General features: G+C 45.8%; 1 long non-coding RNA gene across 1 annotated transcript; it reads right to left on the bottom strand.

Moving 5' to 3' along the window:
• Positions 1–533: 533 nt before the first annotated feature.
• Positions 534–6,856, bottom strand: LOC143269203 (uncharacterized). Its single transcript, XR_013045621.1, has 4 exons — positions 6,631–6,856; positions 6,318–6,471; positions 2,921–6,177; positions 534–1,692 (listed from the first exon to the last, which is right to left on the bottom strand). It is a non-coding gene; the product is annotated as an uncharacterized LOC143269203 (long non-coding RNA).
• Between the last annotated feature and the right edge of the window lie 11,132 nt (positions 6,857–17,988).

Genomic DNA, 17,988 nt, shown 5'->3' with positions numbered 1-17,988 from the left:
TCTGGGAGTCTCAGGGCATACTGCTAAACGTCTGGTGAATCCTGGGTGTGTAGAAGCATGCTAGGCACTTTTACCCTCCCGGGGCTCTTAATACAGACCGTGAGGTAAGTGTTCTGATCTCCATTTACTGCAGTGAGGAAACTAAGCCACAAAGGAACCGTAGGTTTTGACCAGCTTAGTTATAGTATGAGCCGGAGGCCCCCAGGGTGACCTCTCTCTGTCTGACTCTGAAGCTCTGTCTGTCTGTCCTCCACCCACATGCTCCGCACCAGGGACATATTGCCATCAGAAACAGTATGTTTTGACCTGAAGGGGGAAAAAAAAGAAAGGAAAAGAAAGAAAGAAAGAAAGAAAGAAAGAAAGAAAGAAAGAAGGAAGGAAGGAAGGAAGGAAGGAAGGAAGGAAGGAAGGAAGGAAAGAAAGAAAGAAAGAAAGAAAGAAAGAAAGAAAGAAAGAAAGAAAGAAAGAAAGAAAGAAAGGAGGAAAGAAAGAAAGGAGGAAAGAAAGAAAGGAGGAAAGAAAGAAAGGAGGAAAGAAAGAAAGGAGGAAGGAAAGAATTCAGGCTTTCTCTTGCCAAGTAGGACTTTGCAAATCAGCACTTTGTCAAGCGAAACAGAAATGCTCCATGATTCTGTAAGTCTATAATTGATTGAATAAATCTTAAAATTTAGCCAGAACTCTTTTTAGCCGTATTGGGTGAGTGAGGCCTGCTGGGCTATTCTGCCTGGCTCTATGGGATTCCTTTCCTTCCCTTCCAAGCCTGGCTCACTGGTATTCTCCACCCAGACCTCGGTGGCCAGGTCAACCCACTCATTGACATTTATCACACTTACTATCCACCGGGGCGCGTTGTGTGGGAGTTGTCTCGGTTCGTCCTGAGAGCCAATGAGAAGCTTTCCATTACATCTCTAGGGAAGGAGCAGCTTCTCACAGTGGACCCAGGTCAGTGTGAATCCACAGGTGGTGTTTTTTTTTCCCCCCGGCTCCACAGTGTGGTGCAAAGGCATGAACACTGGACTGTGTTCTGGACACAGCTCAGGCTTCATCCCCTGCCGCTCAGCCTTTTCCTGGTGGCCTTCGTGGCAAGCAGAGGGCTGATTTTGTCATTGTTTCAAGAATAGCGCCATGCTTTAAGGACTGATCAGGCCCAGCTCCAGGATCTAAATCCCTTTCCTAAGTAGAAGGGATTTCCTTTGTCTGGAGTTTTAAAAAGACTTTTTTTCTTCTTTTTCTTTTAAAAAGACTCCTGTTTGTAAGGCTAAGCAAGGGATTCTCTTTTCAACAGCTTGGCTTGAGAAAAGTGCGCACACATTCTCCACTGTCCGGCGTTGTCACTGGTGGGTCTGTAAGGTACCGAGAATGGACGAAACTGAGGCTGCTCGTTGGAGATCTCAGTGAACGGGATTAATTGGGTGACATTTACATTGTGCGCAGGACTTTGCCACCGCCGACTGTTTGTCTCTTAATTAAGAGGATTTATTTCTTAGGTAACACAAATACAAACAGCAGTAGAAGAGACCCCCTCACCCCACCTCCAGAGCGAAACCAGAGAAGCGGTGAAGTAATGGAAACAGACCGACGGGAAATTTCTGGAAGCTCTGTTTATGATCGCCTCCTTTGGGGACTTGAGGGAAGGGAAGCGAATGTCAGCCTGTGGAATGTTTTACGGAGACTGGTTTACGGTTATGTCATCTGGAAGAGAGGGAGAAGGAAAACGGAGACCTCGTGTTTAGCTTGGAACCTAAGATGAATCGGAAGTAATTTGCTATTGTTGACCAAGACCTGCTCTTATGAGTGTGTGTGTATGTGTGGTATGTGACTTTCCCTCAGAGGACAAGCAACTGAGAACAAGGCCCCAGTATCAGCACCATTGGTCTTTTAAGAGGGTCACTAATAGCGCATCCCACTTCAGGAGGACACACTCAGCCTGCCAGAGCAGATCTCTCTGCAGTTAAGAACTTCAGAATGTGTGGGAGATGTTAAACACCGTTGTAATCATCTGTCACTTTTCTCCTTGTAAACAGTCTGTTGCTCCAGGCTTGGTCAGTTTTCACTGTGTGCATGAGCTAAACAAGGCTGTTTTGATAGTCCATTTCTTGTTTTATTGTCCTGTGTGTGGCTTTTTTTGTTGTTTTTTTTTTTGTTTTTCGAGACAGGGTTTCTCTGCAAAACAGTCCTGGCTGTCCTGGAACTCACTCTGTAGACCAGGCTGGCCTCGAACTCACAGAGATCTGCCTGCCTCTGCCTCCTGAGTGCTGGGATTAAGGGTGTGCGCCACCACTGCCCAGCTTCAATTAATTAAAATACATACACTGTATTTTGATCGTATAATTTCCCTATCCCTGCTCCCTACCCACCCAACTTCATGTTCTTTCTCTCAAAAACAAAACAAACTAACAAAACAAAACAAAACAAAACAAAAAAGTACACAAATATCCAACAACCCTAAAAACCAAAAAACCAAAACAAAACAAAAACAATCCTCAGAGTCCATTCTGTGGTGGCCGATTCCTCCTGCGCGTGGAGCCCGCCCTGGAGTGGAGTTGACATACCCAGTGTCCCTCTGTTGGAGAACACAGATTTTCCCTTTCCCAGTACGCATCATCTATCTACCATCTAAATTGCCCTGGAAGTTAAGAAATCGTGTTTTATCTGTCTTTCTGTTCCCCATCACTAAGTAGACATTCCGGCTCAGTAGTTATCTTTTGAATAAAAGATAATTTATTCCTCACTGTCCATCTTCCAAGTGTCTATTCAGACTCTGCTCATTACTTCCACTGTGCTCACAAAACCTCAACACCCTGGGACCATGACCTCCACCTTCTCGGGTTCTTCTCTTTCCATTCTGATACCTACTTTGTGGGGATGGGGACCATATTTTGACTAGACTTTCTTGATGGTAATGTAGATATTTTCTGACCGTTTTTTGAGCAGATAGTTTCTTGGTTGGGGACCAGCTTTGTGTCCACGTCCCCTCCTCAGTGCTGGGATTCTGTGGGGTTTGACCCTGTTGCTGGTCATATGCATGCTGTCACATTCAATGTGAGCTCATACGTGTATCAGTCTTGCTGTATCTAGAAGACATTTGTTATTTTTGAGACAGAATTTCATGGGGCCCAGGCTGGCCTTGAACTCACTCTGCAGCTGAGAATGACCTTGAACTCCTGATCCTCCTGCCACTCTATTGGCCAAGTTCTAGGATTGCAGGGGTGCCCATGATGCCCGAGATAGTCTGGTTCTTTTTAAAAACATTTGCATCTGCTGGATAGCAGCCGAGAACCAGGAAGCCCAGAGCTTTCAGCCCTTGTCATAAACCAGCTGTGTGTGACCATGAGCAAACCACTCAACCATTTTGGCTTCAGACATCTTATCAGAAAAAGGAATGGACTAGTTTTAAAAATTATTTCTAAGATACTTTTAATTTTGTTTGTTTGTTTGTTTGTTTTGTTTTTCGAGACAGGGTTTCTCTGTATAGCTTTGTGCCTTTCCTGGATCTTGCTCTGTAGACCAGGCTGGCCTCAAACTCCTGAGTGCGCCACCACCAGCCATCTCAAGCCAGATAGTCATGGCACACACCTTTAATCCCAGCACTCAGGAGGCAGGGTCAGGGGATCTCTGAGTTTGTGGTTCATCTGGTCTACAGTATGAGTTCCAGGATAGTCACGGCTACACAGAGAAACTCTTTCAAAAACCAAACCGAACCAAAACAAAACAGAAAACTAAAACCAAACCAAAACAAGAAACAAAAAAACAACCAAACCAAAACAAACCCTTGCAAATAAACAAGAATATCATACACCCAAATTTCACCATATCTAAATCTACACAACTCAATGAACCTCTCTATACAATTAACAAAAGAGTTCAGAACAGAAGCTGTGGAGCACCACATTACATTTTATACTTTCAGTATTGAAACATATTTTTATGCACTTTATCTACGACCAACACCAAAAGAATTCGTGGCAGAATTATAAGTAGTAAAGCAGTTTTATACCCTTCTTCATTACTCAAGGACCCCATCAAGGTTGAATTTGAAGAAAAACAGGAACTAGAAAGGAAAGAAAAAGACATGACTGCTCCTAGATGTGGTGGAGGAGAAAGTCTAATGTAGGTCAAAGAGCATAGTCAGAAGCAGGAGCATGTGGGAGAGTCAAGAGTGGACATGACCAGGTTGAGAAGGGTCACGTGGGGAGAGGGGGAGGGGAAGGAAGAGGGGGGGAGAGGAGGACCAGGTGCAGCAGCTGGGACACCAAAGGTGCAAAGGGGCGGGTAACCAAAAGATCTGGATTATGTAGGGAAGAGCCTCTGGGGGAAGGGCAGCCCAGCCCCTGGGTTGGAGAGTTCAGGACAGAGGGCTGGGTATGCCAGCCATACATAGCCTGTAACATGTAGGGACTGGGGAATGCTAGGAGAACCTGGCAGCCAGGTCCTCTTTGGTAGGCTAAATAGGCACCTCAACGTTTGTCCCTGGGTTTGGAACTTAACAGAAATGTGCAGGCTCAACTTTCCTTTGTGGCTCATTAGACTATGTCTGTAGCTAGAGTTTTCCTGCCTGGCCCACAGTCAGGACAAATCTCTGTTACCCGCCAGTCCCACAGCCACTCAGACCCAACCAAGTAAACACAGAGACTTATATTGCTTTACAAACTGTATGGCCGTGACAGGATTCTTGTTATCTAGTTTTTCCATCTTAAATCAACCCATTTCTATAAATCTATATCCTGCCACATGGCTCGTGGCTTACCAGTATCTTACATGTTGTTTTTCATGGCGGCGGCTGGCAGCGTTTCTCTGCCTCAGCCTTTTACTTCCCAGAATTCTCTTCTCTCCTTGTCCCGCCTATACTTCTTGCCTGGCTACTGGCCAATCAGTGTTTTATTTATTAACCAATCAGAGCAGCACATTTGACATACAGACCATCCCACAGCATGTGTCTGTTCATGTCACATTTCTGTGGCTTCGAACAAAACTCGGTAAGGGCAGCGACTCAGTTGCGGCAAGGACAGGTTTTATGGTGTTTTGAAAGAACATGGCCCCCATAGGCTCACAGGGAGTGTCCTATTAAGAGTAGGTATGGCTTTGTTGGAGGAAACATGTCACAGGGGTGGGCTTTGAGGTCTTGAAAGCTCAAGCCTGATCCATGTGTCACTGTGACTTCCTGGCGATCTGGATGGAGGACTCTCAGCTCTTCCCCAGCACCAGTCTGCCTGCTTGCCGCCATGTTTCCTGACATGGCAATAATGGACTCTACTGTAAGCCAGCCCCAGTTAAATGTTTTCCTTTATAAGAGCTGCTGTGGTCATGGTGTCTCTTCACAGCAGTAGAACCCTAAGACAGGTCTACAAAGGGTATCTGTCCGGAAGCTTTCCCTACCTCCCATTCACACTGTCCTGCAATGACAAAGCTTTGAAAAATACACACCTATCTCTTTAAGAAAAACATGGCGGAGGTCGTTCATTCAAAACTATTTCTTAAAAATACACATTTCCTAAATAAGTTTCCGTAGTTCCGGGTAATCATCTAAATCTGACTGCATTGTAAGGAAATGTGATACTGAACAGAACACTTTCTGTCATCCCCCATCTCACTTCATTAAAATGTATTGTTCTCACATCTATCTACCATCTAAATTGCCCTGGAAGTTAAGAAATCGTGTTTTATCTGTCTTTCTGTTCCCCATCACTAAGTAGACATTCCGGCTCAGTAGTTATCTTTTGAATAAAAGATAATTTATTCCTCACTGTCCATCTTCCAAGTGTCTATTCAGACTCTGCTCATTACTTCCACTGTGCTCACAAAACCTCAACACCCTGGGACCATGACCTCCACCTTCTCGGGTTCTTCTCTTTCCATTCTGATCCCCACTTTGTGGGGATGGGGGCCATATTTTGACTAGACTTTCTGGATTGTGATGTAGATACTTTCTAACTTTTTTTTTTTTTTTTTTTTTTTGAGCAAAAAGAAAACTCACACTCAGAAGTTGCACATCACTCAGGCATCCCTGAAGGGGAGCTCTGGGTTCCAGATGTTGTCCTCAGACCCTCAAGAGATTCATGTCATACAGGGATCAGGATAGAGTGGAGATGGATGCCTTCCCACTGGGCATACTTGCATGAAGGCAGGTGAGGGGGACATTATATGTCTTTCTTGGGTCCATCTCATCAGGCAAGGAACCTGTGCACACCCAAACAAAACAACACTTTTTGAAGGCCAGCATCTTGGTGCAGATGATGAATAAGTGGAGGGTGAGTTCACAGTTCAGTAAACCTCGTGATCCCACCTTCTAAGCACTAGATGGATATAGAAATACTCACAAAGGGCTGGAGAGATGGCTCACTGGTTAAGGGCATTAGCTGCTCTTCCAAAGGTCCTGAGTTCAATTCCCAGCAACCACATGGTGGTTCACAGCCATCTGTAATGAGATCTGGCGCCCTCTTCTGGCCAGCAGGCATACATGTAGACAGAACACTGTAAAAATAATAAATAAATAAATTTTTAAAAAATTTTAAAAAAAAGAAATACTCACAAGAAACGTTTCCAAAAGGAGAAAATTACTAATATTTGGAAATATTAAACCGAAATAGCAGTGAAATGGCACAAACGGAAAAAGTGTTAAACAGAACTCACTGAGGCAGCCATTACATGCACGGAAATTTGAGATCATCTCAAACCCAGGCTCTGCAAAAATGTCTTTCCTGACTCCAGCGGCCTGGCTCTCAGCCACTCACCCTGCCGCAAGCCATTCAGTTTTATCAAGTATCTCTATTTCGCTTTCATGGTGCAGATATTTCCAACTTAAGCAGTTTCAGAGTGTTCTTGGGTCCAGGGGGCCTCTCTGCCCTCTTTCTACACTTCAACTGCTTGGCATGGAGTAGGTGCTGGGTAAACGCCTGTTGGCTAAGTAGCCAGGCAAATATTATACATGGCCTATTGGAAGTTGTTTTTTAAAATTATTTTTTTCAAGGTGTTCTCTGACCTACATAAAGAGATGCAAAAATGAAAAATTATCTCTAGACCCCCTGTTCCTTTTTTCATCAACATTCAAACATCTTTTCATTTTAAAAATGTTTCTTTAAAATTTGTTGACTTAGTCTACACATTTTAAGCTTCGTTCTGGCAAAATCTGCCCTTGTTGATTCTCTCTCCCAGCGTCTCATCCATTCCTGATCCTTCTTCTCTTTACTGCCCCCCCCCCCCATGGCCTCTTTTTCTTTTCCAAAACATTGGTCTCTATGTGGGAGTGTTTTGCCTGCAGATACACATATGTACCACACTAATGTCTTGTGCTGGCCGAGGCTGGGAGTGGGTGCCAGGTTCATTGGAACTGGAGTTATATGCGGTTGTGAGTTGCCGTGCGGCTGCTGGGAACTGAACCTAGGTCCTCTGCAAGGGCAGCCAGTGACCTTTCCTAACTGCTGAGCCGTCCTTCCAGTCCCCTCGAGATGGAGTTAGAAGCAGTTATGACCCACCTACTGTAGGCACTGGGAACCAAACTCTGATCCTCTGCTAGAGTAGCACACGCTCTTAACCACTGAACCATCTTGCCAGCCTGAGAGCTCCTGCACCCAGACCTAATGAGCAGAAGAGCGACAAGCCAAATGCTCTGATAAAGGCTGGGGCTGACGCCAGGCTTCTCCTTCCCAGGACTGTTGCCCCTTCCAGCTTTTGGCTTTTCAGTCTGAGGCCACTCTCGGGGGAAGAATTGGTTTCACAATCTTCACCTGACAGCTCTCCACCTTGAAAATGTAGGTAAGTAGCAGCCCCCCGACTTAGGTATAGATCAGTGGATGGACCTAATATTGTGACCTCTCAGAGCTGTGGTTGATATCAGAGCAGTTTACAAAGAAAGGAAAACTTGAAGTACTTCAGCATAAACTGATGTATTTTTCAACTTTGTGTTGGGTGTTGACTTGGTGGCCAAGCAGACTGACTTCATCAGTTTCAGCCTCAGCTTGCACGTGGAAGACATCTTTCTAAGTCCGGCCTTAGCTTGGCCCTGGTAGCAGCAATTGGAGTGCAGCAGGAAGATCAAAGCCTGCTCTTTTGCTCTCATTCCTGCTGGGAACCACTGCCTGTAGTTAGCCTTCCAGGTCGCTGCATCAGGTACACGATTCGTCTTGCCTGGCTTGTAGAGACAGTAAACATTAGGCTCTCCTTAAGGTCAACTGCAAAGAAACATTGGCTACAGCTTAGCAACGTTCTGCTACCCCCAAAAGGGACAGTTCCCTTCAAGAGTATCCTTAGAAATTAAAGTTAGGAATGCAAAAGAAGGCCAAGAATGGCACTGCCTATAAGTCCCAACCCTCAAAGGGCTGAGGCAAGGGGTTCGCCAGTTCAAGGCCAGCCTGGTCTCTATAGGGCAACACTATCTCAAAAACTGAAAGAAAGCATCAGCAGCAACAACAATACAAACAAAGCAGAAATGCCAAAAGAAATTTCTATAATTTCCACGATGTTTGCAAATAATAGTAGAGGAAAAACACTTAACGTTTAAGAAAGAAAACAGGTCTTAAGTTTACAAGGACCTTGAACTAGGGTTTAAAAAGTAGTATGAGGCTAGGTGTGGTGGCACACACTTGGGCTCAAAGTCAGCCTGGGCTGTGTTGTAAGCACAAGACTGGCCTAGAATAGATAGCAGCTGTGGTGGTTTGAAAGAAAATGGCCCCCAAAGGGAGTGGCACTATTAGGAGGTGTGGCCTTGTTGGAGGAAGTGTGTTGCTGTGAGGTCTTTGAGGTCTCCTTTGCTCAAGCTTCACTCAGTGTGGCACTCAGTTCGCTTCCTGTTGTCCTCTGATCAAGGTGTACCCAGCACCGTGTCTTCCTGAATGCTGCCATGCTCACCGCCATGACGACAGTGGACTGAGCCTCTGAAAATTGTAAGCCACCTCAAATTAAATGTTTTCCTTGACCAGAGTTGCCAGGGACATGGTGTCTCTTCACAGCAATAGAAACCCAAATTAAGACACCAGCTTTGTCTCAAAGGACAAGCAAATACAGTGTGGGATTTTCCTCCCTCAAACACTAGGCTAGGGCCAATAAAACAGCTTGCCGCCAGGCCCGACCCACATGTTGGAAAGAGAACTGACTTCTGGAAGTTTTCCTTTCACCTCCACTCATGTGCATGGTACAAAGGCCCCTCTCTCAAATAAAAAAAAAAAATTAGAAATAAAGAAAAAAAGAAGCCTGGAACCTAAAAAATGAGGCAGACTAAAGTCTCATGCAATAAACAACTTTATTCAGAGCATCAGACAGTTTATACTCTGAGGGTTAAGAAGAATCACCTGGGGGCTGGAGAGATGGCTCAGAGGTTAAGAGCACTGCTTGTTCTTCCAAAGGTCCTGAGTTCAATTCCCAGCAACCACAAGGTGGCTCACAGCCATCTGTAGTGAGATCTGGTGCCCTCTTCTGGCCTGCAGGAGTGTGTGCAGACAGGACACTGTATACATAATAAATAAATTAAAAAAAAAAAGAAATATTAAAAAAAAACATAAAAAAAAGAATCACCTGAGTAAAGTGTCCAATCACAAGGACAAGCCACACATGGCAAAAACATGTTTTTCCATAGAGGCCTGAAAACAAATAGCAGTAGCCAGCTGTAATGCGTCATCCAAAGTAAACTCACTCACACCTGGGAGGGCAATGAAAGCACATTCTGAGAACAAGTCTGTATTTTTGAAGAAACTGAGGTCACAAGACTCTTGTCTTGTTGGAGTTTTCTCACGAGCATTCACAGCTCCCCTCCCACAACCCCATTCCTTGGATCGCGTTCCGACATAAGTGTTTTGCCTGCACGTGGGTCTGTGTACCACATGCTTGCCTGGTGCCCATGGAGACCAGGGGGAAAGCTGGATCCTCTGGAACTCGAGTTTACAGATGGTTGTGAGCAGCCATGTGGGTACTGGGAATTGAACCCAGTCCTTCTTAGGGTAGCAAGCATTCTTAACCTCTGAGCCATCTTTCCAGCGCCCCCTCTCCTGGTTATATATTTTATATATATATTTTATAACATTATCTATTAATTGGAAGGAAAATTGTCTTTTTCTTTTTTTTGGCTCATTTCAGTAGCACAAATGCTAACAGTGTGTATTCTTTTGTTCTTCATTTGGTGACAACTTGTGTGTGTTTGTCACACAGGGGAGAGAAAAAGCCTACAGCTCCTTGCACGGTAGCTATGCTTGCTCTGCTGCTAGAAAGGCCGAGAGCACCTCAGCTGCTTCAAAAGTGAGGAAATACCACTTGCAGACACTAGGAACGTGTCCCTTGATGACCAGAGTCTTAGGGCAAAAGCCTAGCTCTGCAAGCTAAACCCAGAGGCTGGTTTAAGCTATCTGCCTTAATATTGTTGTGCCCACGTCGTGAGACCCCCCCAGAACAAGGCCACCACAGAGCCGATATCCGATGCAAACCACACAGGGGCTTATTGATCACAAGCAAGCCTGGGCTTGGTCAGTGTCCAACACCCAACACAGCGGGTGGAGGAGGACGGCCCTGAGCTCTCAGGGTGAGGGGCTTTTAAAGGGAAAAACTACAAGCAGGGTGATACAAGCCTTTGCATCATATGATTGGGTGAGGGTGTGTAACAACTGAATTTACTGGTTGGGGGTTACAGTTATCATTTTTGGGCAGGCCTGGACAAGTCCCAGGCTCGGTCCTTGAGCTGCCATGGAGGCTGGCTGGCCTTGCATGTTCACATTTGACACATGCACGTAGCTCTAAGTTGGTGAGGGGTCCCAGACAGTAAACAATTGGCTGAACCTTGAGCAAATCAGAGTATGTGCAGAAAGGGAGTTACTGTTCTGGCCCTCCCAGAGACTGCTTGTTCAAGTCTCAGGGAACTGAAATTGAGGCCCCCGTCTCTAAGCGAAGACTGAGCTGCCTGTTATGGTGTCTGCTTAGTCCTTTCAATGTGCCAGTTAAAAATGAGCAATGGGGAAAAGCAGGGAGACATTGGACCAGCATGCACTTGGGACAAACAACAGATAAAGTTCTAAAGTCTAAAGTCTCTGTTGCAGTTTCACAGGAAATGGCTGCAGAGAGCCTCCATTCCCTGGAACAGAGACGTGTGATGTCCTGTTCATTTTAACCACTGCGATGGTTAAGATTCGGCGATGTTCTCTGGAGAACTCTCCTCGGTCCACCTCTGGCGTCCATCCGGGCTCCCAGCAGCAAGAGAGCACACGTCCCAGTCTTGGGTCTTCAGGCCCTCCCTTGGCCCCGCCTTGTGGGCATGATAGTTACCAAAACCTCAGTGGGGGTTGGAACTTCCAGACCAAAGCTGGAATGGCCACCCACTACAGGGTGATGTCAGCACTTTAGCTTTGGATAGAGTTGGGTTCCACTCTACTTAGTTACTGTGTGATATTGGGCAAGTTTCTGGTCCGTGTCCATCCCGTCCCCCCTCTTCCCCCCCCTTCACCTGCCCCAAGCCTTTATTTTCTTGTAAAATGTACAGATATGCTGTAGGCTTGTCCTGAGGATTAAACCAAAGAGAGCCCGTAAGCATTCAGTAACTGTAAGCATCTGCTACTGGGTCAGAAAGGGAGGACTTGGACAATGGCACTCAGGCCCTCCCAGCAACCATTGATCATGGCCCCCTGGATACAGAGTTAAGAGATGAGGCCAATCCCATGCACTCCTGCCCAAGGAGTAGACACTTCTCTTGCAGCTGTGATGATACAGCAATCAAACCCTCTAAGTCACGGTTCTGTGTGAAATAGCCATACTTCAAAAGGCTCCCGGGGCGGCGGGTGCGTGCGTGCGTGCGTGCGTGCGTGCGTGCGTGCGTGCGTGCGTGCGTGCGTGTGTGTGTGTGTGTGTGTGTGTTAGGGATGAGACTCAGTGGTAGAGTACTTGCCTAGGATATGCTAAGCCTGGCTTCAATCCACAGTACTGTACACACACACACACACAGAGTTTTCATTTTGGAGTAACTTCCAGATTGATAGGGAAGCTGCCGCAAAGATGGTAGACCACCTCCACTGTCTACATCTTATATGACCGTGGTACATTTGTCCAAATTCCCGGTCTGTTTCGTTGGCCCTAGTTTTCCACAGATGTCGTCTTTGTGTTGCGGGAGTCAGGAAACCACATGTCATTTCCAGTCTCCTCTGGGCCGTGACAGTGTCTACATCTGTCATTTTCCACGACTCCGACAGTCTCAAGGAGTCTGGCCAGGCACCCTGTATTGCGTCTTCCAGTGTACATTTTGTTATTTACTAAGAGGCTCAATGTTATTCATTAAGTGGCGCTGTTTACCTAAAAGCCATGAGGTACAACAAAACCCACTATAAGAGTTTATTAAGGGAAGGGAATAGGAAAGATGTGCATAGGCCTCTGGAATGACTGTGCAGGAAGAGAAGAGAGGGATAAGTGGAATCCACTTTTATAGCACAGCACCCGCCCCATCCCAACCCCCCCCCCCCCCGCCCCCGCAATGCACATATGGGCTTATGTAACTACGCCATGCATGCACATAGATTATATGATCACATGGCGCACTGATTGCGTAGGATGTAAAGCCCTGGGATGACTAAGCATCTTGCCCAGCACACACTCGGTCATGTAGCTGGGGGAGTGGCTAGGAATTCTAACACATGTGTCTGATAGTTGTCTTGGGGTTTGACTAGGGATATCTCACTGGCTTTTCATGGGGGTTTAGTGAGAGAATTTATTAAACACCCAGGGCTCTATTCAGCAGATATTTATATTGTCTCTGCATATTTTTAAAGCAGAGAAAGCTGGGTTGGGATCCAGAGCAAGGGCTTTGGGTTTCAGCCTGACTTCTGTGTGATTCTGGATAGACTTTTAGTCTCTTCCTCTACAATTAAGGATTTTTTTTCCTACTAGAATTTTTTTATAAGTTAAAAAATGTTGTTTATTTTATGTGAATGGGCATTTTGCCTACATGTATGTGTGTACCACGTGTGCCTGACCCCTAAAGAGCCAGAAAACATTGTCATATCCCCTGGAACTGGAGTCACAAATGATTATAAGCCACCATGTGGGTGCTGGGAATTGAACCCATGTCCTCTGGAAGAGCAGCCAGTGTTCTTAACCACCGAGCCATCTCTCTAGTCCTAACTACTTGTATTTTTAATGATAAATGTGTAGTAGTTACTTTTTATTGGGATAAAATACTATGACCAGGACAGTTGTAGAAGGAAGAGTTTATTTGTGCTTACGGTTCGGGAGGGGAAGTCTATAATGATGGGGTGGGGTGGGGGGAGGCAGGGCAGCAGCAAACTGAGAGATCACGTCTTTGGATGAAACACCAAGCAGGTGGGGCCAAGCTACATACTTTGAAAGCCTGAACCCAGTGACGAACTTCCTCCAGCAGGCTTTACCTCCTAAAGAAAGCCTCTATGCCCTTCCAAATGGTACCAACAACCAGGAACAAGCCAAGTGTTTAAATAAATGAGCCTGTTTAAACCACCACAATATGTGAAAACATCTCTCCTCCTGTTTACCTTTGGGTTAAGGTCATAAAGTCATGAGACAGCCTCTGTGTTAAGACAACTTTGCGTTTTCTAAGGACCTACTGTGGGCAGATCTTAGGGACTCGTAAGAAATGACTTTTAGCAGTTGTTCTATTTAATACAGCTTTCCAAATGTATGTATGTCTATGCTAGCCTGTCCTAGGAAAAGATGAGCCAAAACAGAGGAGACCACACATGCCCAGGCCTGCCACAGGGGCCTGACTCAGAGCATGTAAAGAGCATAGAGAGCTGCTGCATTCGTTCTGCTCCAGACGCAGGGTCTGGGCTCCATAGGACTCAGTTCTAAGTCCGATCTTTCTTCCTGTCAGATTGCGAGTAGGGAACCCCTTGCTCAGCATACATAGAAAGTGGGTTTCCACTAAATGGCAGTGTAGTTTAACCCCAGACCTTCTACAGACTTCTAAAATCATGCAATTAAAGGGTCCACTAGAGGGGTTGGGGAGACGGCTCAGTTGGTAAAATGTCTGCTGTACGAGCATGAGACTTAAGTTCAGATTCCTGACGCTCACATAAAAAGCCATGCTTCTAATTCCAGTGCCCAGGAGGCAGGTAGGAAGACTCCTGAACTGGCTGGGCTGCCGATTTTGTCAAATCAGTAACCGTTAGGATCCTGCCCTCACTCCTCCGGGTCTGGTGTCTTATGTCATCAGCAGGCGCTGGCAACTGCGTGGTCACCCAATCTGCGCTTTAAAAAGCCTGATGCAGATCCCCACACTCTTTCTCTGTTTCTGCTCTCTGCTCTGATCTGCTCCCTCCCCCATCTTTCTCTCTCACCAGGCCTGGTCCCCTCCCCCCCCCCCCCCCCCCCCCCCGCCCCTTCTACCTCCTAATAAAGCTCTAAAAGGTACCACTGGGTTCTGTCATGACCGTGACCTTTCCACGCAGTAACCAGCGCCACCAACCAGTGCTGTTTAACTATTAGTAACCACCAGGTTCAGTGAGAGACTCAAAAAATAAAGTGGGTACCAGGAACAGCAAAGGGCGATGCACACCTTTATTCTTGGTACTCACAAGGCAGAGGCACACAGGTCTCTATGAGTTTGAGGCCAGCCTGGTCTACATAATGAGTTCTGGGACAGCCAGGGCTACATAGTAAGGCCCTGTCTTGGAAAGAAAGGAAAACATGAGCCAGGAAAACATCCTATGACCTACACCACACACCACACACAGACATAGACACAGACACACAGACAGACACACAGACACACACACTTTTTTTTTAACATTCTACTAGAATCAAGTGTCTAAATAATATGATTTTACAAGGGGATCAAAAGGGATTAGAGTGAAACACTAAACCTATGAAGACAAAGAAAATGGAAACCAGAAACCCCCCCTCCCCACTTCCTGCTGCCTCATTCCTGTGGTGCCGTTCTGTCTAGTCCAATTGTCTTACTTAAGTGATAATCTCCTTGGGCCAGGAGGGTGTCACCCTGATATCCGGCACCTCCTACTCTGAGAGCAATTCTTTGATTGTTCAAAGTACGATTAACAGTCTCATGGCACTCCACACTCCATTACACTCTGTGGGGGTCTCCTTTGCCTTCTAACAATGGTCCACCCACCACGCTTTGTGTTAGGAATTTGAAGACCTTACTTTAGCATCCTAAGTACTCACCAAGCGGCAGGTATTACTTATTTAACAAATACCAATAGCCCACCATGGGCCTTGGCACAGTTCTGGATGGTTGGGCTACCTGAGAAAGCCAAACAGGAAAGAAACCTGCTCTTAGGTTCTTGTGTCTTACTGAGGTGGGAGAGGGCACGGATAGTACTCAAACATAACAGACAAGTGTAAGGTTTGGCTAGTGTAAAATGGCATTCGCTGTGGAAAAGATCACAATACAGGGGGCCTGGGGGCATAGTGTGGGAAGGGTGGGTACTTGATTCTGCCTTGTTGTAGGTGGGAGGCTGTAGTGGAGGATAATCACCCTCATCCAAGATCCGCCCAGCTTCTACCCTAATTCCTAGTCTGGTCTGTCTTGGACGCTTTCCTAGATCTCCATTTAAAAGAGTAACTATGTTCAATGTAGCAGGACCCACGTTAAATGTAGCAGGAACCACGTTAAATGCAGCCAAGCCTTCACATCCCGGAACAGAACTGTTTGGAACAGAGCTCCTGCTCAGCAGAATGCTTCTGGCTGACCTTGGGCAAGTAAGTTGCTCTCTGCTGATACAATGCACCCGTGTCACAGGCAGTGGAGAGGTGAAACCTGTTCGCATCAGGTGAGTAGAGCTGAGCCTGGCCGCCACAGGACTACGAGCAGGTGTTGGACTGAAGAACACAGCTGCCTGTACTGCAGGGCCGAGGGTTATGCGTAGGACAGTTTCTGCTCAGAACAGGAGCAGGATTCATTTCATATCCCTCAACAGCTGTCTAGCCAGCTGCATGGGCTCCCCAGCTTGAAGCTAGAGGCTACTTCAAAATGAACAAGCACGACTCTTCTTTATATCCATCGTTGTATTTTTCAAGAACTGCTCTTGGTTTTCCATAGTGATGGTGGGGTTTTGTTTGTTATTTTTCACTTTATAAAGAGAAGGATTTCTGGTTTTGTTTTGTTTGTTGTTTTCTTTTATAGTCATTTTAATTTATATGCTACAAGATTGAGACTTCAGTTCAGGGACAGAAGGGCTTGCCTAGGAAGCCTGAAGCTCAGGGTTGGATCCCCAGGATCCTACCACCAAACTGATTGCACAATACACCAGTCACTACCAGTTTGGAGAAACAGAAATTAACTTTCTGTTTTCAAGAACCGATGAGCCATTCATCATCCATGAGGTCTTGGGGTTGAATAACAGGAAATTATGCCTGTTTTTCACACCACTTGGCAACTGTCAGAAGTTGCTGGTCACAAAACGCACATCCAAGAAGCTGGCCATCCTGTTAGGAACCTTGGTTTAAGAGGGTCCTCGGGATACTCACTGCTGGCCAGCCTGCCATAGACACACCTTGTATGAAAGTATCATTCTGGGCACTGCACGTCCTGTTGAATTTGATGAATTCCAAGTACTGTCTTCCTCCCTCAGCGTGGTGGGCTTAGCAGGACATTTACACCAGAATGGAAAGCATTCACAACACCATTCACAACGAGATGTCTCACTTTCTGGGCTCTCATGAAATAAGTTTCCGTTTTCTTTAACAAGGAATAAGTTTCATGAGGGAATGTTTCTTCTCACCACATCATTGAACCCTAAGAGAAGTTTATTTCTTTCAGTTCTGGGGATAGACTCTGTGAGATCTAGGCCAGCCTGGTCTACATAGTGACTTTCACGTCAGCTAGGGCTAACATAGTGAGATCCTGTCGTTTACCTTATTGAACACCTGCCAGAAGCAGGCATCATTTTGATTTGTGTCGGAGACCAACTCCGACCTGTCAAAGGGTTCTTGCGGGGAGGAGAGAGGAAGAGGAAATTGGATAGAAATATAGGCATAGATGGAGAGAAAGTCAGAGACACAGGATAGCTTTGGGAGGGCCCTGGGTCAATACCCAGCTGCCCTGACTTTATTCACAAAGGGATTTTTATCCATCAGCAAGGGGAGGGGCAAAAGACCTTCTTTTCTAGGTGCTTCTAGTTTCTGTCCATTTGATGATCAATATGTTAGATTTTTTAGTTTTATTTTCTTTTATGTATGAGTGTTTTTTTTTTGTTTTTTTTTTTTTTTTTTTTTTTTTTTTGCCTGCACATATCTATCTGCACCACATGCATGCAATGCCCATAGAAGCCAGAAGAGAGCACCAGAAACTAATGTAACTGGAATTACAGGCATGTGAGCCACTAGGTGGGTGCTCGGGACCCAAATTTGGGTCCTCTGCAAGAACTGTTGGTGCTCTTAGCTGCTGAGCCATCTCTCCAGCCCTTCTAATGATCTACATTAACCGTCACATTTCTAAACATCCATCACCCCTCAGGAGTACCACAGGTGGGTGACCAAGCCTTTAGCAAAACGTACTCTAAGGGGACACTTAAGATCCAGAGCATAACAAGTGCCTAGAGATTAAATAGGAAGACTGGCAAGCTCAACAAATCTAGGCAAATTTCCCTGCAGTTAATTATTTCCTGAATTTTGGTTCAAGGACCTCTCCTGTAGTAAATCATTAAACGAATGCAATTCTAAGACTGAGATAAAAGCAAAAAGAAAGGAATGCTATTTGAAGTTGCAGGTCAAACACATTTAACACTTATGTGTGGTGTGTACCCATCTTTCAGCACAATGACAAGAACATTGGATAAATGAGACATCGTTGCAATGATCCGGTTTGTAGAGTTTCTCTTTCCGTCCCCAAGAGCCACTTGAAACCCGTCGAAGAGGCACTTCCTTGCCAAGGGTGGATAAGGAGCTGTACATTTTCAGATCATCTTGTGAAACACCTGCTACCCAGAGTCCGGGGAGAGGCCTTGGCTAAGCCAAAGGGCAAACACAGAGGTTCTCCAAAGGTCAACAAGCCTGTTCGGGAACAGAAGCATCTCGAGGAGAATACGCGTGCCA

Source organism: Peromyscus maniculatus, chromosome 18 (genome assembly GCF_049852395.1).
Source record: "Peromyscus maniculatus bairdii isolate BWxNUB_F1_BW_parent chromosome 18, HU_Pman_BW_mat_3.1, whole genome shotgun sequence".
Taxonomy (NCBI): domain Eukaryota; kingdom Metazoa; phylum Chordata; class Mammalia; order Rodentia; family Cricetidae; genus Peromyscus; species Peromyscus maniculatus.
The sequence above is the reverse complement of the archived record's forward strand: the minus strand, read 5'-3'. Positions and strand labels throughout refer to the sequence as shown.